Genomic DNA, 23297 nt, shown 5'->3' with positions numbered 1-23297 from the left:
CGGGCGTGGTGGCGGGTGCCTATAGTCCCAGCTACTGGAGAGGCTGAGACAGGAGAATGGCGTGAACCCGGGAGGCAGAGCTTGCAGTGAGCCGAGATCGCGCTACTGCACTCCGCGTGGGCGACGGAGCGAGAAACTGTCTCAAAAAACAAACCAAAACAAAACAAAAACCAGAGACCCTAGATAAGACTCCATTTGGGGCTCCCCGGTTGTGAGGTGTCCTGTGCATACATCAGTTGTTCCTGATCTGGGAGAGGGCATGTCAAGCACGGCCCTTACAGAGGGAGGATAACTGGAGCTTGCACCTGGCCTTTCTGGACCCCTTGCTGTGGCACAACCCTTGGTTGTGATGCACGCCCCTATTTCAATGCTGCTGCTATATCGTATCCTTTTCCTGTAGTAAACTGTAGATCGGTCAGCACTGTCATTTGGTGTCCTGTAAGTCTTTAACAATGGAACTCTGCTCAACTGCCACCAATAAAGCAGATGCCTGTTAGACATTTGGTAGGCTGATTGCAGAAATGAACTCTAAAGCTCCTCCGTCAAAGGTGAAGTCATTTCTCCACCGTTTGAACTAACCAGTGACTCTCTTTTGGTAACAGAATGTGGTGATAGGAACAGTGGCCAGTTCTGGGTGTAAGCCTTGCTAAGTGAAGCCAAATTCCACCTGGGGTTGCCTCCATACTTTGAGTCCCTATGTAACAAACTACAATCTAACTTAGATTTAAATTAAATGAAAGCAGAACTCATGAGTAGACTTTTGTAACAAATAGCTGAGTCCCAGCCAATCACAGCAGCTGAGCGTCAGTCGGTCACAGGTGGCCAACTGATCAGACCAGGTTCAAATATGGTGTCTGCTGATTGGTTACTGAGTCGTAACCAATCAAGCTGTTTCGGTACCTCACTTCTGTTTTCTGTCTGTAAATGCTGCTTGCCTACCTCGCAAAGTAGGGCGCTCTGGCGCGCGATTTCTCTCTCTCTCTCTCTTCTTCCTTTCTCCCTCCCTCTCTCCTAGGCTATCCCGCTGGAGGATGAGACATGTGCAGCAGAGCGGAATCAGCTCAGTTGTCCCAGCTGAGGCCCCATACATTTGAGAAAGCCCGAAGAAGACTAGTCAAGCCACTCAGCAAACCCACAGCAGACAAGAGATGCAGAAACGAGCTTCTCCAAGCCCAGTTCAAATAATCTGAACTGCCCAGCTGGCCCACAGACTGTAAGCAAATATAGTTTGTGATTATATGCACCTAAGGTTTTGTGGTTGTGTGTTGTACAACGTTATTGTGACAATAAGTAACTGACACAGATATCCAAGCACAGATGTCAAGTAGGCAGTTGGATGCATGGCTCTGAAATTCAGGTGAAAAGTCCAAGCTGGAGGAAATTTTGAGAGCAGTAAGGACTGGAGTGGACACAGTCAGCTGCTCCACCCGGATTCCCTGAAGTAACGTGTTTTCTTTTTTAAGAGCCCCACTCATGCTTTTGATTCTAACACCCAGCACCTGTGTCTCTTCGGAGACTTGGCTTGGTCTTTTAGAGCTGCTTTGGCCCCCACAACTAGAGAACAAGATATACCTGGAAATGTACTTCTCTCTAAGACAGTGGTTCCCAGCATTTTTCCACCAGGGACCGGTTTCATGGAAGACAGTTTTTCCATGGACCGGGTGGTGCAGAGGGATGGTTTTGAGATGATTCAAGCACACTACATTTATTGTGCACTTTATTTCTATTATTATTACATTGAAATATATAATGAAATCATAATACAACTCCCCATAATGTAGAATCAGCAGGAACCCTGAGCTTGTTTTCCTGCAACTAGATGGTCCCATCTGAGGGTGATGGGAGTCAGTGACAGATCATTAGGCACTAGATTCGCATAAGGAGCATACAGCCTACATCCCTCGAATATGCAGTTCACGACAGGGTTCCTGCTTCTGTGAGAATCCAATGCTGCTCTGACAGGAGGTGCAGCTCAGCTTCACTCTCTTACCCGCCGCTCATCTTCTGGTGTGCAGCCCAGTTCCTAACAGGCCACGGACTGGTACTGGTCCTTGGTCGGGGGGTTGCGGACCCCTGTGTCATATGTCAGGAGGTGAGCTCAGGTGGTAATGCAAGTGGTAATAGGGAGTGACTGTAAATACAGATGAAGCTTTGCTTGCTTGCTCACCTACCACTCACCTCCTGCTGTACAGCTCAGTTCCTAACAGGCCACAGACTAGTACCGGTTCATGGCCTAGGGCCTGGGAACTCCTGTTGTAGGACAATCCTTGACCAGTGACAGAGAGGCAAAGGGTGCAGAGCGGGAGGTGTGTGAAAGGCTACTTCTCTTGTCTCTGAAAATCTCTGGGCACACCTTAAGCCCCAGGGTTTCTTGACGCCCAGGATTGGGCTAAAACCGCCCTCTCCAAAGACTGCCTGAGAGTATTCCTTTGCTGGGCTTCCTCTCCTCTGTTCGCATCCCCTCTCCCTCACCAGTCTGGGGAATATTTCCTTAAGAAATCACGTGCTCACAAATCAGGCTCGGCTTCTGGGTCACCCACCCTAAGACAAACACATAAGTAATATTTGAAGCCATGAGTCTAGATGAGCTATCTGTAAGATTATCAAGGGGCTTGGTATCCATAGTTATTCTCTATATTTAGCATTTTAAGACATTTTGATTTTTTTTTTTTAATTTTGCATGCCTTTTTAAATTTTGGAACCATGGCAATTCTGAACGTTTCTAAGTATAAAGTCTGCCCTTGCACTGATGAATTTATGTAGCAAATATTCAAGATTCTGCCAGAGTAGGATTTTCTAACCAGGTCAACATCCCCTTGATACGTATTTACTTCTGGATGCAAATGTAGAAATAAATAGAGGGATGTGAGTGCGTGAGTGTGTGTGTGTCTGTGTGTGCACACACTCCTGTTGAGGCAGGAATAAAGGAGTCCAGTGCATGTTATTGGCCGTTAGGCAAAGTGAGGAACAGCCCCCGTGGAGCTAGAGAATACATTCCAGATTCTGGAATGTTTTGTACAATATCTAAAAGTAATGTGGTGAAGCTCTAAAAAGGAAAAACGGCCACAAATATACATCATTCAAAAATATTTAGGTCATTTACTGTATTACTGGCACGGTGCATGTAAGGTGAACTGATCAGACATGATTCTGCCCTCTCTGTCCTTAAAAGTTTGATGGTTGATGAGGGGAGGAGAGATAGGCATTAAATAATTACCTAGATAATTATTTACTTATAATTATGTGTGTTTGAAAGAAAAAGTACAAGACATTCTTAGAATAAATAACTGAGGACTAACATTGTCTGAACCAACAAGAGAGACTTCCCTGAGTAAGTGACCTCCAAGCCTGGGGGACGAATTGAGTTAAAGGGATATCAAGGGGACACGCTCAGGATTGCGGCCAGGAAGAGAGGTTTTCTTCAAACGATGTTACAGCTATGCTGTAGCCACGAGAGCCATTCAGCAAGATCATGCGTGCTTCGCTCCCTGAAGCCCTTTTTTCCTGTATGTGGACTTTGTCCCTGATTGAAATTCTCTCCAGATTCGGTTAATGCCACTTCCTCTTTTAAGCTTTCGCGGCCGGGCGCGGTGGCTCAAGCCTGTAATCCCAGCACTTTGGGAGGATGAGACGGGCGGATCACGAGGTCAGGAGATCAAGACCATCCTGGCTAACACAGTGAAACCCCGTCTCTACTAAAAAATACAAAAAACTAGCCGGGCGAGGTGGCGGGCGCCTGTAGTCCCAGCTACTCGGGAGGCTGAGGCAGGAGAATGGCGTAAACCCAGGAGGCGGAGCTTGCAGTGAGCTGAGATCCGGCCACTGCACTCCAGCCCGGTCCACAGAGCAAGACTCCGTCTCAAAAAAAAAAAAAAAAAAAAAGCTTTCGCTGACTCTAAGAAAAGTTAGACACCTGTGCCCTGTGTGCTTGTGTGTTACTGGCACATCAAAGGTACTTGTTAAATATTCATTGGATGTTCAGCAAATAAGTATAACAGCACTTTATTCAGTAACACTCTTTTGCTTGTTCAACCCATCACTAGACTCTGAGCTCCCTGGAGCAGAGGCTGCGTCTTGCTCATCCTCCATCACGATGCTGGATTTGTGGCACTTTAAAAATGTTTGTTGAATGAATGCATGAGGTTAGTAATGAGGATAAGAATAAGGGCTGTGATAAAGGAGACCTATGAGATGAGGTTTCAATGTAAGTAGAGGTCAGATCATGGAAGACCTTAAATATCGTTTGAAGGAGTTTGTACTTTGTCATATGGGGCATGGGGAGCCGCTAAAAGTGTCTGAGCCAGACTGATGTGATTAGAGCTGTGCTTCATGAAGGTAACTCTGGAGAGGGTGGGGGCAGGGGCCAACTGGGAAGTTGCTTAGATTAGTGGTAGTAGAAAGGGACAGGAAGGAGGGAAAAGCTGCCAGGGGATGATCGGCTGCATCAGAACCTGAGAACTCATTTCAAGTGAGAGAATCACTCTGGGGCATTTGCCACCAGAGGCTGCAGTTCACATAAACTCTCTGTAATGTTTCCTAAGAATTCTCCAGAGACACATGAGTTTTCTAGTTAGGTAATTAAGAAATAGTTATGTTCTCAAGAGAATAGCTGAATGCCCTAGATAATTTCTTTAATTTTGATTTAGCAAATGGGTGAGATAACTATGCCATCCTTCCTTTTTGGCTGATGTCCACTTCCTTCAGACTAAATAAACATTTAATCACACTGCAGCAACATCAGTCACCTATGTCATCTTTAGAAGCTTCACTGTGTCAGCTTCTGGACTTAGGCTTCCCTCTGCTAACTAGAGTTCCTGATTCATTTTTATTGTTCCATCTCTTAGTAGCTGTAATTACCAATACTGTAGATGATGCTGTGGGTTTGTTTGTTCATTAAAAGTAAGTAAGTTCAAAAGAAAAGGGAGCATACCAAAAATTTACACTGTATTGCAAATTTTATACCAGAAGTCAGGGATTAGAAAATTTAAGATTCTCCAGGCACTCAAATGTTAATTTCTCTGCCCTGCATATGTTTCAAAACATGTTCCAAATCTGATCCTGAATCCAAACTAATCATCCATAATGTGGGCAGGTTAGCATTAGCATAATTTATCTTCTGATTTTTTAATTTCAAAAACAAATATTTATACATAACTATTCTGTGCACTCCTGGACATTTAGGAGGACCTATTATGTGCCAAACTCTTCTGTATGTTGTATCTTCATGTACCTAAAGCTTTCATCTTCACACAACTCCTGCAAGATGCTGTGTTATTATCTCTGTTTTACAGTTGAAGAAACAGGCTCAGAGTGGTTCATTGTCTTGCCTGAGGTCACACAGCTCATGGGTGATGGAGCCTGTGGGAAATTCAAGTCACCATGGCTCCAAGCCCCACTCCACCATGCTGCCTTTCTCTAAGATTGAACCAGAGCTCCACAACTCGGCAGAAAGGTTGAAAGTCTTCCCTAACATAGGTGAATAAAATTACAGCTGTCTTTCGTTCTGTCCTGTCATCCAAGCAGAGAACGAGCCTCAGTAAGTTTACCAGTTTGAATGAGCAAAAAACCCGATTCCCAACAGCAAACAGGTAGGACCACAAAGTGTATGCCCACATGACAGTCATTTCCTCAATGGGATGATGTGTGCAGCAAACCACCACAGCACACGTTTGTTTACCTATGTAACAAAGCTGCACATCCTGTATATGTACCCCGAACTTGAAATAAAAGTTGGAAATTAAAAGAAAGTCATTTCCTCTTTTTAATGAAACTGTTTTCTCAGAAGGTTGTGGCCCTGTGTCAAATGTCACTGGACAATACCATTGTAACAATAGTGCAGGCCTCAGTGGACTGTTGCAGAAGAAATCTCTCAGCCGGGCACAGTAACTCAAGCCTGTAATCCCTGCACTTTGGTAGGCCGAGGTGGGCAGATCACCTGAGGTCAGGAGTTCGAGATCAGTCTGGCCAACAGGGTGAAACCCTGTTCTCTACTAAAAATGCAAAAATGAGCTGGGTATGGTGGCGGGCACCTAATCCCAGCTACTCAGGAGGCTGAGGCAGGAGAATCGCTTGAACCCAGGAGAAGGAGGTTGCAGGGAGCCAAGATCACACCACTGCACTCCAGCCTGGGTGACAGAGTAAGACTCCGTCTCAAAAAAGAAAAAAAAAAGAAACCTCTCACACCTTATAAGCATTCTTTCTGTATGTAATGATAAATGCTTTGTTATTACATGGAACAATTCTTCAAAGCACTTAAGAATTGTACATTGATTGTACATTAATATTTACAACAGCCCTATAAGTACTTTCTTTTTTTTCTTTTTTGGAATCTTGCTCTGTTGCCCAGGCTGGAGTGCGGTGGTGCAATCTTGGCTCACTGCAACCTCTGCCTCCCAAGTTCAAGCAATTCTCCTGCCTCAGCCTCCTGAGTGTCTGGGATTACAGGTACATGCCACAACGCCTGGCTAATTTTTTTTGTATTTGTAGTAGAGATGGGGTTTCACCATGTTGACCAGGCTGGTCTTGAACTCCTGACTTCAAGTGATCCGCCTGCCTCAGCCTCCCAAAGTGCTGGGATTACAGGCGTGAGCCACCGCACCTGGCCCTACAAGTACTTTCAGGCTGAATATTGCTGTTCATATTTTCTTTCCTGGGGTGACTGATGTCTGGAAAAGTCAATGAGTCCCTAACTGGACCCTGAAATTAAGTGCTGTTCTCTGGTCCTACATCTAGCGGGCTTTTGTGTGCTTGAAGAGGCTTATTTACTAGTAAATTTAAGAAAGTGATAGATATAACCCTTAAGACTGCAGGATGGAATGAATAGTCTCATCTTTCTGCTTCCGATGTTGCAGAGGAAGCAAGCTTTGGATTCTTGTCCTCCTCCTATGTTGCTGGTACCAGACACATAGCATCACCCATTGCGTCATTTGAACACTCACAATAAGCACATTTACCTCCATTTTAGAGGTAGCGAAACAGAACCTCAAAGATGTTCAGGAAATGCCCAAAGTCAGTTGTCCAGTAAAAGAGAGATCCAGGGTCAACCAAAGCCCATTTTCTCTTACCGCCTCTGTACTACCTTTCTTCCTGTTATTTTTTTTAAATACTGACATCTGTCTAAAAAGCTTAGAGATGGGGTATAGGGAAAACACAAATAGCTGAGATTCACAAATAACTGCCAATTCTTATTTTAGCATTTCTCCCAAATCTTTAATTAGAAAATCTGTTTTCTAGTCGGATTGGCTGGTGTGAAATTCCCTGCTACTGTCTGGCCTGTGTTGCTGGAGGTGAAACTGGCAGAAGGTGACTGTGAGGACACACCAGGTATGCATTTCTGTATAATCATGATTTGCTGTTGTATATATGCTACTGTTTGAGCAGCAAATTTCAGATTTCATAATTTTATATGTTAAATAGGAAATGCAAACGATCAGTTAGAAATAAAGTTGTACTTTTTTGTCATGGAAATTCAGGATGAATATTTTTATCATAACAGACTAAGATATTGCATCTCCTTCCGCGCAGCATACCTGCATTCTGACACAAATGTGCCAGGAGAATGCTAAATGGTTTTGTTTCCTTTTAAACGGAAATAGATAGGGAGCTGATGGGAAAGGTTAGTGAGCAACTGCTGTCACCAAAAAGAGAGAAGGAATCAAAACCCAATCTTTTATTGTCAAGTCTTTTTTTAATCTAGGTTTATAATAAACAGAAGCAGCAGCTCTTATTGTTAAAAGGTATCATTCCAAGATAACCTTAGGATGTTATCTTCTTTGTAGGTGCCATCAAATGAGTTGCTTTAACACTTAATACATCATAATAGAACTGCATATGATAAAGGACGCATAACAGACTTTTAAGAAATTACATCATCTGACATTCATATGTGCCATTTTTTAAAACCCGCTTGTAGAAACTTAGAAAATTCAGGGAATGGCACATTTAAGATTCATATAGTCCGGGCACAGGGGCTCGCATCTGTAATCTCAGTACTTTGGGAGGCCAAGGTGGGCAGATCGCTTGAGGTCAAAAGTTTGAGACCAGCCTGGCCAACATGGTGAAACCTCATCTCCACTAAAAATACAAAAACTAGCTGGGTGTTGTGGTGGGTGCCTGCAATCCCAGCTACTCAGGAGGCTGAGGCAGAAGAATCACCTTGCGCCTGGGAGGTGGAGGTTTCAATGAGCTGCACTTGGCGCCACTGCACTCCAGCCTGGGCAACAGAGCAAAACTCTGTCTCAAAAAAAAAAAAAATTCATATAAATGGGCCATTGCTGCCCCACTCACCCCTCCTCCAATGACACTGCCTTTATGCGAGATGAAGTGAGTTCAGCAATAGAAGAAAGGATGATACTGTGAACAAAGGTTATAATGTCAGGGAAGTTACTCTGGAATGGTGAAGTGGGAAATCATGGACTTTGGAGTCAACAAACCTAGGTTAAAATTACTGGCTTGGGAGGCCAAGGCAGGCGGATCACGAAGTCAGGAGATGGAGACCATCCTGGTTAACATGGTGAAACCTTGTCTCTACTAAAAAATACAAAAAATTAGCTGGGTGTGGTGGTGGACGCCGGTAGTCCCAGCTACTCGGGAGGCTGAGGCAGGAGAATGGCGTGAACCCGGGAGGCGGAGCTGGCAGTGAGCCAAGATCACGCCACTGCACTCCAGCCTGGGTGACAGAGCGAGACTCTGCCTCAAAAAAAAAAAAAAAAAAAAAAAATTGGCTGTACTGCGTGTTCCTGTATGACCTTAAACAAGGTACTTAACCTGTCTCAACCTCAGTTTCTGAATCTGTCAAACAAGGGCAAGAAGACATGCTTCGTGATATTATTGAAAGGTTACATGACATGATAATGCATCTAAGCCTAACTGAAGCCACAACCTGTGTAGTCCAGTCCCAGAGAAACACAGACTTTTCAGGCAACCAATCAGGGGGAAACAATTCCAGTTTTATTCAAGTTTCTCTGCACTGAAGAAAATCCAATTCATAATCAACTGCAATATTCTTCATTGTTGTTTTTTCGTCACCAAGTTCACTCATGTCAGCAGCCTCTGGAGTTCCTTATCTACCTTACTACCAGAGAACATTCTCCACCCTTCCTTGCTTTTTCTGCCACTCCCGACCCACTCCCCATCTATCCATTCCATCTCTTTCTTGTCTTTATTACAAAGGTGATTTTTGCCTCTTTAGGGAAGTCCTTTGTCTTCAATTCTAGTCTCTGGGAGTCTGTTTTTCTATGGTCAATCTGCATCACAAGTATACAGAAACCATTCTGAGAGAGAAAGACCAATGGTTTATTTGGGAGGATAAAGTTTGGCAGAGAAGGGAGTTTTAATTAAACTGGAAATTATGGGGTTTTCCTTGTCAATATGGGAAGGTGATGTGGTAGAAAATGTGCCAACATTTTATGTTCATCAGTTTACCCCATGATATATGTAAAGAAAATAGCACCAGATCTGACACAAAGTATAGTCTCAACGTGTGTGTCTGTCTTTCATTCGACAACTGTTCCAGACATCTATTGCTGCATGACAAACTATGCCGAAACTGAATGTCTTAAAATGGCGATGATTATCTCTAGTGGTTTAATGCTTGACTGAGCTCAGCCAACCAGTTCTCACTTGGGTTCTCTCATGTGACTGCAGTAAGATGGCATCTGAGGCTAGAGTCATCTAAAAGCTCAGCTGCAATCTGCCTCAGCTGGGATGGATGGAAGAGCAGATAGTTGGCCACATAACTCACTCACTCACTTTCTCTCTCTCTCTCTTTCTCTCTCCATGTGATCTTTCTATGTGACTGGTTTAGGCTTCCTCCTAGTATGGTGGTCTCAGACTTCTTCCTCAGAGTGAGCTTTTCAAGAGACTCACATAGAAGCTGCCAGGCTCCTTATAAAGTAGCTTCAGAAGTTACACAGGCATCACTTTTGCAAGTTAAAAGGCAAGCCATAGGGCCAGCCCAGGTTCAAGAGGAGGAGACTGTACCGGGGGTGAAAACTGGGGTACACAGCTGATTGGGGGACCACCTTTGGACATCACCTATCACATAGCCAACTCACCCCAAAACATTTTCATTTTGGAAACTTAGAAATGTTTGGTTATACTTTATAGTTAATTTTGCTGAAGAATCGAGAGCCTGGGTCAAGTGGGTAATCTCCTATTGTAAGCCGACAAAGGTCAGTATGAAAACATCCATTCCCTTCCTTCTTGGAAAAGCAGTGTAGCACTAACATCAGACTGCTTGATTTTGACTCTTGACTTCACCCTTCAGTCTTCTTGAACATGAGCTGGTTTTGTCGTCTCTCTGGTTCCTCAGCTGCGAAATAGGACGGACATTATTCATAGGTCTGCTAAAGACAAAATGAGATGATTTCCATAAAAATGCAGATACTGCCTAGTACATAGTATGTGCTCAATAAATGTTACAATTTTTGAATGTAGATGCTTGGTCTACTCATCAAGAGAATTTTGCCTGTAACCGCAAAAAGATATTCCAGTCAGGAAACACCTTAACCTCACCCAGGGATTCTAGGCAGTTGACACTAGTTTCAAAATACAAAGGTAATGTAATTAGTAATGTGAATATACTGAATAAATGGCAGGCTTCTAGCAAGCATGTTTATGGACAGAGGCTAATGAAACTTGCACTTATTTAGATTTGTAGCGTCTCTAAACAATTTTGTCTTCTGCTTCATTGAGAAATGATGCAAAGAAGCATCCTACTTAGCCTGAAGTTTTTCAGTTCATTTTATTACACTGTTAGGAATTCAACCAATAACAGATTTATTTGGGTGAACAAGTATAACCAAAGCTTTGCAGACAAATACAATAAAATCTGCTAAGTAAATTCTGGGGAAACATGGCTGGCTAGAAATGAGTGGAATGTGGGGAGAGTGGCTCCTAAGATTGCTGGGAGGAGATGGAAGATCCCAACCTCACCATTCACAGAGAAAAGGCAAACCACACTCCACTGAGGGTCCAACAAACCTTTAGAAATCAAACAAGAAAAACACCAAAGCATTCCAAGGGCTTCCTAGGTTTGGCTTTGGGGTTGGAGTATTGAGATAGAGCTTGGGGTAGGAGTGAGGTCCCTCTGTGGAATATATAGTATGTCTTTCTTTTTGAGATCTTATCCCTATGTTCAAGTACAGACAGAGTAACAGAGGAAGCAGAGGACTGTATCAGTTAGTGTTATTTGTATCAAGCAATGGAAACCAATTCTGGCTAACTTTAACAAGAAGGAATTCTTTGGGAAGGACATGGGGCACAGAAGGATCAAAAAAAAAAAAAAGATGGATTCAAAAAGGACAGGCCCAGGCATCTCTGGAAGTTCCCAATGGCAGGAATGACCAAACGGTCTTGTCTGGACATCCCCACTAGATTTTCAGTCTTTACATCATTCAGTTCAAGGAAGAAAATAGCAATTACTCTAGTGGTTTGCCTGACCATTGGCTACAGAAAGAATGAGCACCATGATTGAAAATTCCACTGGAATATAATCCAATGGGAGAGAGGTAATTCCTCCAAATGAGTGCTTTGCCCTAAGAAAGTTAAAGGGTGATGGACTACTGAAAGCAACATGCATCTGTGACATAAGTTAGTATCAACATGCAAGAACTCTAATCGCAGTGGTGAAATGAAGCATCCTGCCTCTGTGGCAGAAATCAGCAGGTATGTGGATGGTAGTATGCTGCTGTATTGCCTGATAAACCAGAAGTGAGCTTGCTTTGCCCCAAGAAGCTAAGAGGCAGTTGAGACAGAGGCATAATTATAGTCTGAGACAACACTTGGGAATAATAGATTTATTGTTATCTTGTAGCCCACTTGAATCCTCCAAACTCCTATAGCCAGGTAATATTTCAAACACAGAAGCACCCTTTTACAAAGACCTAAGCACTTATAGAAAGGAAAAGGCTACTAGAAAATCAAATGTTAGTTTGAACTAATTAATTCTGTTTGGTTTCCTGTTGGTCTCAGTGAGGCAACAGGGTTTGAATAAGGAAATGAAGAAAGCTGATGATTTTGGAACTCTAGAGAAGTCAGGGCTGACCCAGGGGAAGCGTAAGAGCTTAGGACAAATGGAGGTTCAGAGCCCCTGGAGTGGAGGAAAACAATTAAAGCTGACCTTGGCTGTAGTAAAGGGGAGGAGCACTGTCTTCTCCATCTCTCCAGGAAGGACATGGTCCCCAACTTCTAGGCCTAGAACTCAGGCTGCTATGGTCATTCAGCCACATTAGGGGTGAAACAGCCTTCTGTAGAAGAGGCCTTGCTCTGAATCACCATTTATAACTTTGTTGCTTGGGGGAAAATGCATCTTGGGTCCCTAAACCCTGAGAAGAAACTTGGGAGCCCCACTTTTTCATAGATTGTACACTGTGCAAAATGCATCATTTATACTCTGAGATCCTGCTGGTTAGATTGATTCTAAGCAATCTGGCTTGGGCAGTTCCATCATCAAGCCAAGATTCATCTCACACACATGTAATTTGGTTAAGCCCTTAATGATGCCCAGCCCTTTTATCATGTCTGTCTCTGTGTCTTTATTTAGTCTGACTGATTTACTAACTGACTGGCTCCAATCCCGTGTCTCCGTGGGGTACAGATAAACAAGGGTTTCACCAGGGCTCATAAACAAACCCAAGGATACCTTACCCTCTCCTGGGGGCAATGAGCAACTGGCAGCTCCTCTGAGGTATTCCTATCAGAAGGCTGTCTGCTGGTCAAGGGCACCTCAGTAACTAGAGGCTAAGGGGGTAAGAGAGGGGTCAGATTACCTAGGCCAGGAAACTGCAGATGGGAGTGGGAGAGGGAGTCACCTCGGGGCTCTCTGCAGAGGCCATCACATGCCCAGTTAGGCAAAACTTCTTTCTGTTTTCTGCAGTGTGTCCTCTCTTTCCCTGCCACACTGAGAGAAGCTGAAACCAGAAGAGGGAAGAAGAACAAAAGTGAAAGCACAGGCCAGTTCTACTGTAGTCCTCCTCTCCACAGAGGGTCGAGAAAGCCTAGGTCAGGCCTGAGCCTCTGAAGGGAAGGAAACCAGGCTGGAGCTTTAAATCAAACTGGACTCCGTGTGTGCATGTGTGTGAGCACATTTGCAAAACTGTAACATGATGACTTTTCAATGTAAAAAATGGAACTGCATGTCCCCTTCCGTGAATGTATCTTATTGCTGTCTCTATTAATATAAAAAGTGAGATTATAGCCTAATGGTATTTTGATCTTAAATCATCTATATGGCTAATCATGAGGTTAAGGACTGTTAGAAAACCAAGATGACTGTTGGAATTTAAACCCAAAATTACTCCAGCTTTGCAGATTGAGTTTTTTTGTTTGTTTGTTTGTTTGTTTTAAATGGAGCCTCACTCTTGTCTCCCAGACTGGAATGCAATGGCGTGATCTCAGCTCACTACAACCTCTGCCTCCCGGGTTCAAGCCATTATCCTGCCTTAGCCTCCCAAGTAGCTGGGATTACAGGCGCCTGCCACCACGCCTGGCTAATTTTTGTATATTTAGTAGAGGTGAGGTTTTACCATGTTGGTCAGGCTGGCCTCGGACCCCTGACTTCAAATGATACACCCACCTCAGCCTCCCAAAGTGCTGGGATTACAAGAGTGAGCCATCGTGCCCAGCCAGATTGCGAATTTTTTAAATGTCCACTTTATGGCATTAATCTTTCTGCACCTCACTTTTCCTTATTGGCAAACAATGTAGATTTTAAAAACAGAGTAAAAATGAAGAGTTATTTTTGGCAGCTGGCATCTATGCATCCAATGTGCAGAAGCAATAGTCTCAGCTGTGAAATGAGAGGATTAATTCATCTCTACATGGCCTTCTAGCTCTGAACTCTATGAAACTTAATGCCACTAAGAAGCATGGCAGTTTCCCAAATGCCGACCTCCAGGCTAAGAGAGCAAATGTACCATGGGGTCACCATCTGGTATTATAGCGACTTACTTGAGTTTGTGTGTTGCTTAATGACTAATTGGCTACTAACAGTGGAGTTCTCTGGATTCATTTATTCTAGTCAAATGAACACATAAGCTAAAGTTCACAACTAAGAACTGTGCCATTCATTTACCATCTGGAAATGAAAAGCTTAATTTCACTGCTGGGCAAAATAGAAGACGCAGAACTCAAGTATCAGTAGGTCGCAATAAACTAAGTTTAAAAAAATCCACATTGCCATGACCCCATTAAGTTTAAATAAAAAGACGTGAATACCAATGCAGAGAATTCTATTGCAACCCACCTCTTTCTACTTCTTTAAATAATGTGTGGTGTGAATGTGTGTGTCTATGTGTTTAGATTTTGTGAGAAATGAACAAAAGACTTTGGTGTGTTATTTTAAATTGCTAGAACTTAAAGTTTCATTTCAACAGGATATATGTAGCATAAATCATTGCAGTTTTGCATTTATACTAAAAGTTGGTAAGGCACATTGTATCGGGTTTGTTGACAGGAAGCCTATAATTTTATTTTACAAAAGATTTGTGCAAGGTCAAATTTCCAAAGGAAAATTGACCAATTTTCCAGAAATTTTTAAAGGGTAAGTAGCACTCCACTGAGGTTTTTCCATCTAGTGTTCATTAATGTGGGTGAATCCTGGTTAGGAAGACTGGGGAGGTGTCTGGACGCAGCCCCGTAGGGTGGATGTGAAGGCAAGCAGAAGGAGAGCAAGGGGAATTGACTGGCATTTACCATCAGTAGATTTCTGATACTTGAAACCACAGCTGACACTAATCCTCATTTTGATTCCCATTTCAGCCCCCAGCTATTTTTAGGGCAAAGAACTGGAGACTTTACATGAGAGGTTAAATGTAGTGATGGATGTTAAATAGGGAGTTAATGGAAACTCTCATCCCTCTCAGAACGCATCCTCAGGTTTGGGTGAAATGCATTTGCCTCAAATGCAAAAAGAACATAAAGAAATGACAGTGAGGAGGGAAAGAGGGACCAATTTGAAGGCTGGATCTCTGATCTTTAGCTGAATATCATTTGGTCTGTGGCACAAGCTCCCAGATTTGATTTGATTTAGAGCTGCAATCATGAAAATGCAATAAAGTATTACAAACATTTAGTGGCAATATTCTATATTAAAAGATGAAGACAGGATGGTTTATGGTTCCTTATGAATAGACAAGGCATTTTAAGAAAAGAAAATAGTATGACCCACGCTTCTCAGACTGTACCCTGCTGGAGTATGAGCAAGATGGCATGGGGACAGTAACACGTTTCTGACTTGCCACTCCTCCATGGCTAACCTACAAGATGCAATTTATCCTGTTTCAACAGTTGACAGACAGGCAGTGCCTTAGTCCTCTGATTTGAGGAAGTGAGGCTGAGTGAGGATTTGGTGGTGATGTCTAGGACTAAATGAGAAGCAGGGTATTCAGAGTGGCCAACAGGTACACAGATTTCCCAGCCAGAGCCTGTCTCCTCTTCACATTCAGAGCCAGGGCTGCTCACCCTCCACGCACCCATGTCTTTGATTCCCATGCACCCTGGGAAGCCTCTTGCTCCCATGAAAGGGAGTCCCCTGCCCACCTCCCCCTCAGTCTCCACAGCTGGATTCCAGCCAAGGGCTATGTAACCCTCTCCCAACTCTCTTCCAGGAGGCAGAGCACCTGGTTTAGGTGCCTGGCATGGGCATCGCCCACTCTTGCCTTGCTCTGGTGGACTCTTTGTCTTCTCTGTCTCCCCTTCCTCAGGGTCTTGCCAGTCTGTGAGGGAGGCGATGCCCTGGCTAACCCTCCTAAAGGCCTGAGGGGCTGAACTGGCTCAGCTGCCTTGACTTTCACATAACCGGGTGGCATTAGCTGGCTTTGGAGGCTGGCCCAGAGGCCCAAACCTCACCACAGCAGTTGCAGGCACCTTCCAGGAGTGTGTGCTGAGATACTTACATTTTTGAAGGCTGTCCCAGCAATGGACTCCCTTTGATGACTCTTCCAAAGCAAAGAAAAGGTGAGTCACTCTTCGTCTGGGCAGTCACAGACATATTTATTAATGTTTTTTGAGACAGGGTCTCGCTGTGTTGCCCAGGCTAGATCGTGTGTGGCATGATCATGGCTCATTGCAGCCTTGACGTGCCTGGCTCAAGCAATTGTCCCACCTCAGCCTCCCAAGTAGCTGGAACTACAGGCACATGCCACCACACCCAGCTCGTCACAGCCATATTTAAAACACTAATCACCTTGTGGATATTGTCTCACCTCTAGATCAGAAGCTCTTCAGTACCTTACTGGTATGTGTTTTGCAGGACCTTATTTCCTAATCTGTAAAATGGGATAAATGATATGTGCAAAATGCTTAGAATCCTGTTTGGCACTATGAAGGTCTCAGTAAATAATAACCATCGTCATTAGTATAATGATAATTTAATACTATATTAATACCATTACTATGTCAGCATCTAGTAGAGTACCCAGCATAGGTGGGGCCTTAACTATGTGGTTTTGTTGAGTAGATGACACTGCAGAAAACCGTAAGGAGAAAAGCCTTGCCTGACGGAGGGATGAATAATAGGAAGCAATGGGAAATCAGGAGATGGGGTGTGCGCCTGTGTTCTTCCCTTCCCTTTCCCTGTCATGCTCTGCTTAATGGCCTCGTGTTTTCTCTTCACTGCAGCCTCCAGGTGGAACAAGGGGGTAGGAGGAAGGATGAGCATCCTGCTTTTAGATACTGTTTCGCCTTTGACATTTCCCTATTTTCAAAAGTTGAGGTTTTATTAAAAGTCCTCCATCGATCAGCTAATTCCCCCTCAATGCCATGCTTCCTCCCTAGGTAGCAGTGGGTGGTGAGTGGTGCTAATTTGGGTTGCACGAGGAAAGTAATCAGACTCATTTCAAGAACAGAATTCTGGTAGCAGAGGACTAGACTATCCAGTATATGCCACAAACTCCTCATTGGCATAAAAAATGGTTTATTAAGACAACAGGTACATCTGTTCACTTCTATTTGTGTATAAACAGAGATAATACATAGAAGCAACGGAACCCAATAATTCTGTACATAAGAACTACTTTACTTCCCTCCTTCCGTTGTTGAGATTCTCAGCAGATCACAAAGGCAATGTTTGAAAACTTCCCATTTATTTTGTCTAAACCTCTGAATTGAAGCAACACAAGTGAAAACATTACCAGGTAATACACTGAATACATTATCTCGAATTTAGCCATTATAGGTTTATTCACCCCCTTGCAAGTTTGCAGAAACAGCCCCTCAGAGTCCCCTTCTAAGCGTGAAAAAAGGCCAAAAGCACTTCCTGCCCATGTTTTGTACGGTTTGACCCTGCAACCCTGGTCACAGTAGACTTGGCCAGGGAGTGGTGCTTGGCATACAGGCAGACATGCACAGCATAAGGCGGCCTGGTACGAGGATTTTGCTTATGTGAGGCATTCTGGGGTAGAAGGGGACTGGGGAAAGCATTCAGAGCCTTCTTCTGATCACCCAGGGAGGGGCAGACTCAGTAGCAGTGGCAGAAACCAAGAGACTTGGAGAGAGGAGCTGTTAAGCTGAAGCTATGAGGTGGCCGATGTTATATGGGAAAGCAGAGCAGAAAGAGGAAAAAGTAGAAGCAGGGAGAGTCAGAAAGATAAATGGGACTGGAGGAGTCACTCGGAGAGGAAACAAGACAGCTTCTCTGAATGACAGCTACCAAAGCTCCTGTTAGGATACTAGAGGGTTTGTTGTTTTCCCAGTGGTACAGGGGAGAAGAAATGGCTTTCCTTCCCATCTCAGGTTCATGGCTGGGGCCCCTATAACAAAAAGATGAACAAGAGCAAAGCATACAAATGTATTAAGTTTAATGTGACACGGGAGCCTTCATAAGGAAATGAAGACCCAAAGGAACAGGCAATCTTGTGTATTTTTGTGCTTAGGTTTGATGGAAAATGGACAGTCATGGAGAGGTTTGCTAGGAAGACACAAAGGTGTGGCTTCGTGGTAACGAACAGAGGGAAACTTAGCAAGACTTGTTTGTTCTGACTCTTCTTGGCATCTCTTGGTCTTTGGCTCTTTTCTTCCAAGTACAATGAGGGGTACTTCCACATGGGGTACTGCTCATGTGACCTGCTACAGGGCAAGGCCGGGACATCCTGTCTGGGGTTTTAGGACCTGCTTCAGGGGAGAAAGGGACGTGTGTCAGACAAAACCTGCTTCTGTGGTTTTCTCAAATGCCCAGGTACCATATTTTGGAGTAGTATGTTCTGAACCCCATCACTGGCAACAAGAGTCTTCCATTTCCAGGAGGCCTGGCTAAGTCTCCAGGCACAGTTGGTCCTTGGATTTCCTCTCTTTGCTGAGTAGGTATTTTTGAACAAAACCAAACCAAAACAAAACAAAAAAACAAAGAACAAAACACAACCCCTGGGGAAGCCCGAGCACATCTCAGCTACTGCCTCGCTTATCCAGGCCTGGTTTAGCTTTCTCCTCTGCCCCTGCCTCACACTGTTGCCTTCAGAACCAGCCAGCAGAAGTGGTGGCTGCAGGGGCTTGGGTACAATGAAGTGATGGAGCTAGTGCCTGTTTCAATGAGCTGGGGAAGGTGAGGACAAACTACAGCCTGGACTCCTGAAGTTCACGGATGCTGAAGTCATTGTTGCCTTCCCCTGCAGGGCAGCTTAAGTCTTTCTGCTTAGCTCAGTGGTTCCCAGCCCTGCCTGCACATTAGAATCACCAGGGAAGCTTTTAAACCGTATGAAGGAGACTGGTCACCTCAGACCAGTTAAACCAGATGCTCTGAGGGGAGTTGAGGCCAGGCACTGGTACTTCTAAAATGCTCCCCATGTGATTTGAAGGTGCACCCAGGCTTGAGAACTATCACTTAACTGCAATTATAATCATCAATTATTTTAACCTAATAATGATCAATTATTACAGCTCCCCCACCAGCATGTAGTGACCTGATAGTTAGCTATAGGTAGTCATTGTCTCAAACTTTTTTTTTTTGGCCACTAATTCTTACTAAAGAGTTTCAGTTTGTTATTAAGTTTTACCACACAAAGATATTTCTATGGCATAGTGGTTCAGAAGATGTGATTTCTGAAATATATTCTCTCTAGGGGAACCATCTATTTGTAAAAGTGCAGAACCTGGTTGCCTTTACTCATGGAGAGTCCCTACACTTTGATGAATGGAGTCACTTGGTTGTTTATGGATATTTTATAGACCATATAGATCCAACCACAGATTAACAAAAAATAAAAGTTTTCCTCCTCTAATGTATCTTTATAGATCATATAGATCTAAACACATATTAAAAAATAAACGTTTTCCTCCTTTAATGCAATGGTGTAGTGCCTTCTTTTTTCATCTGAGCAAAAAGACAAGGTTAGGTCCTCAGTCATTTTATGACAGTGGGATACAATTTTGGAACACAAATAGATGCAGCTGAGATCCTTTTACTGCTCTTTCCGCTCAGCTCAGGTGAAATACTCATTTTCAACCTTGCTGTCACTCCCGACAGTGATTGCCGTCTAAATCTATTATTATAGCTTCTGTCTTCCGACCTTGATATCCTCTAACTACCCACTTCTCTCCTGTTCTTCAGCTGCGTTCTAATCTTTGCTCTCTCGGGATGGAATTCCCCTCCTTCACCTCCCTGATTTCTGTCTCTGCTTTTCTTTTCAAAATGCCGTGCTGATATCACCTTTCCAGCTTTGTCTAGCTTACCCATTCTTAGAAATACTCATTGCTTCACAAGAAACATTTACAGCTCTTACGTGGATTCTTCTGTAACCATTAAACTCTTGAAAAGCAAAGATATCAAAAATATTTACATGTTGGCTTTTTTAAAAAATCACAAATGATAACAACACACTGTAAATATCTTTACAAATCTAAATCAGGTTCCTACAAAGCAATTAACCATAGTGCCTTTCCAATTACTCTAAAAGACCTCTGCCAATGCAACGGTATGCGCTTTTCTGGGTTCTATAGCCCCTTCTTTAATAGCATCTTCCTCTTTGGTTCTAATTCCACCAAACCCTCATTTATCACTTTGTGTCTAACAAGAATCTGTTGAGACAGGAAACTCCCTTTCCTCAGGGAGTAGGGCTTCGCAAATGTTAACATGAATAAAAATCACCTGGGGGGGTCTTAATAAAACTCATTCTGATTCAGTAGGGTCGGCTGGGGTCTACGATTCTACCTTTGCAAGCAGCTCCCAGATGATGCGGCTGCTGCTGGTCAGGGAAACACTATTTCAGGGAACTTCTTAGCAGCTTTGGTGCTCGCCCCATACGTTGTATCACCAAAGATTTCCTTAGGCTCAACTAATATGGTCTCAAAAAATCAACTCTTGGCTGGGCGCGGTGGCTCATGCCTGTAATCTCAGCATTTTGGGAGGCCGAGGCAGGCAGATCACTTGAGGTCAGGAGTTCGAGACCAGCCTGGCCAACATAGTGAAACCCTGTCTCTACTAAAAATACAAAAATTAGCCAGGCGTGGTGGCGGGAGCCTGTAATCCCAGCTACCCAGGAGGTTGAGGCAGGAGAATCGCTTGAACCCAGGAGGTGGAGGCTGCAGTGAGCCAAGATTGCACCACTGTGCTCCAGCCTGGGTGACAGAGGCAGACTCCGTCTTAAAACAAAACAAACAAACCCCAAACAAACAACAATCAACTCTCAACCAATTCCTGAATTAAGATTAGGTCAACAGCTTCCATATTGATGATGTTGGTTCTCAAACTGTACTTAAAAGCTTTTTTTTTTTCTTTTTTCTTTTTTTTCATTTTGCCAATCCATCTTCCTAGTTTCTGACTGAAACTAGGTTACTTATGTAAACACGACATGTCATTTGCTTCAACTCTTGGTCCTTAATCATTCCTCCTGAGCAACTCATTTACAACAGTAGTTATTTTCTAATTTTTTTTTAACATTTACTTTTTAAATCATAAATTATCTTTTTATTAGCACTTTTAAAACTTTCACTGTTTTTGAATTTAATAGACATGATGGGATTAAGAATGTTCAGAAAGCACCTCAAACACAAACATGCCACAGACTAATAAACAATGCATTGGTCAAGACAGAAATGATCAGTCACAACCAGTAAAGCTATTTTTTAGTGACAGGCAAGAGTCTTTTTGAGTGGATTTGGTGCTTTGTTGGAATGTATGAAACTTAGTAAATTGAAAGCTTATGTGTAGAGTTTAATTAAATAAAAGAAAAAATACGTTATATTTCCCAGTACTTGTGGTTTTCAAATCTATTAGATAATAACGGACCTGTCTCTGATCATTTGATCACTTGCTTTGTACCAGGCACTGTTTCTGAAAGGTAGAAGAAGGCTCAATAAACAGCACTCCTCTTTCTTATTTGTCTGAGCAAACTGAGAAATAAAACAATAGAGTCACCATAAAGAGGCCAAAACATCACTTTTATTTCTAGGAAGACTGATGGAACACATGGCTTATATTCATGGGCAAGCAGAACTTCTAGTGCCCAGTCACAAAAAGCATGGGGTTGCCCTTCAAGCCTGTCCTTAGGTAGCAGAATGAATGCTCTTTGTTGGAAGTTTTCACTCAACAAAAAGAAAGGACGATGAGACCAAGCTCCTGACTTCCTAGCTCACTAATCATCATAGTCACCTTTTCCCCACCAGGAAAGGCTGGGTACTTCTTTATGTTAGCAGAAGAGCTCCCTTCCCACGGAAGAAAACATCAAGAGTGCGGAAGAGGTAGTTCCCCAGCTACAAGCTAAGTCCTTTATCTTATTTAACTCCTGCAACAAAACAACATTTACTGGGTGTCTGTTATGTGCCATTCACTGTTTTCAATGCTGGGGATGCAAAGCTTAGTAAGACAGCAGTTTACATCAGGGCCTGTACTTGTGCTACCCACCTTACTGGCCTCATCCAATCCCAGCCCTCACAGATCCTGTGTATTTAAAATTTTGATATTTTGTTCATCACAGATTTTTTCATTAATTTTGAATTTTTAAAATATCGTATTAAAATATTACTTATCTTGATTACTGAGCTTTTTGGCTCCCGTAAATTTTGTACCTGAGGTGAATGCCTTGTCTTGGCTTTAAAATAAATTTGTAAACAACTAAATTAATAACAAATAATTATTGAATAAATTTTCTAATGTGTACTAAGTTGAGAAACAGGCTACATGATAGGAAGTGACTGGGTGTGTAACTTGAATGGTAAGGAAAAATCTATCTAATGTGATGCTATTTAGGATGTGACTCTTATAAGGAGCCAGACAAGGGACAGTTTGGAGAAAAGTTTGTGAAAACACTACAGGTGGAAATAAACCTGGAATTTTCAAAGAACATACCAAAAAAAAAAAAGAGGCTATTATGTCTTAATTGTCAAGGACATGATAGGTGACTAGTAATCAATTTGGATAGCGTGCCAGAAAAGGTTCAAATTTTAGGGCTAAGGGGGTAAGGAGTTTGAATTTTATTCCAAGTGCCCAGGAGGCAATTGGAAGATTTTAAGCAGGGGAGCAACGTGATCCAACTGATCTTTTAAATAACTCTCTCGGGCTGCTGTGTCAAGGATGGATTATAGGGGTGTGCATGGCAAAAGAGTAGCATCTGGAAGAATTGTCAGTGTTCCTACTGAAAGAGGATGGTGCCTTCGACCAGAATAAATATAGTGAAGATATAGAAAGAGGAGCAGGTTCCAGAAATATGTCAGGAGTAGAGTTGATTGGATTTGATGGGTTAATATGGGGAATGAGGAAAAGAGGGGAACCAGAGGTGATTTCAAGTGTCTTAACCTTGAGCAACTTGGTGGATGGTGGTGTCATTTCCTGAAATGGAAAATACAGGATGAGCAGATTAAAGGTGAACATGCAATGAATGAAATTTTCAATTTTGTGTAGGTTGGTCTGAGATGCCTTTTGGATACATGTTGTATACATGCTTACATGAGTAAGCAACTGGTATGAATTGATGGAGAGGGAGGAAGTACAGGGCAGAGAATAGAGATGTGGGAGTCATCGGTTCCTTGACAGAAGTTACAGCATGGTAATGGATAGACTCACCTATGGAACAACACATCTGGAAAAGAGCTGGGAGGCTGGGCATGTAGCCTTGGGAGTGGCTATTAAAATAGGAGAAGGGGTGGAGGGGAAGGGAGAGAGGAAGTATGGAGTGCTTAGCAAGAGAAGAATGTGTTTTAAGGATGGGATGATAAACTGCGTTGAGAGCCACTGAGAGGTAGAGAAAAAATCAGGACAGAGAAGTAATAAAAGGCACCAGCAACATGGAAGTCACTGGTGCCTCGCGAAAGACGATCACCTTTGGTGTGTAGAGCACAAAAGCCTGAGGGGGTAAAGAGAGAGTGGA

This window comes from Mandrillus leucophaeus, unplaced genomic scaffold, assembly GCF_000951045.1.
Source record: "Mandrillus leucophaeus isolate KB7577 unplaced genomic scaffold, Mleu.le_1.0 Scaffold82, whole genome shotgun sequence".
Classification (NCBI taxonomy): Eukaryota; Metazoa; Chordata; class Mammalia; order Primates; family Cercopithecidae; genus Mandrillus; species Mandrillus leucophaeus.
This window is presented reverse-complemented; position numbering follows the sequence as displayed.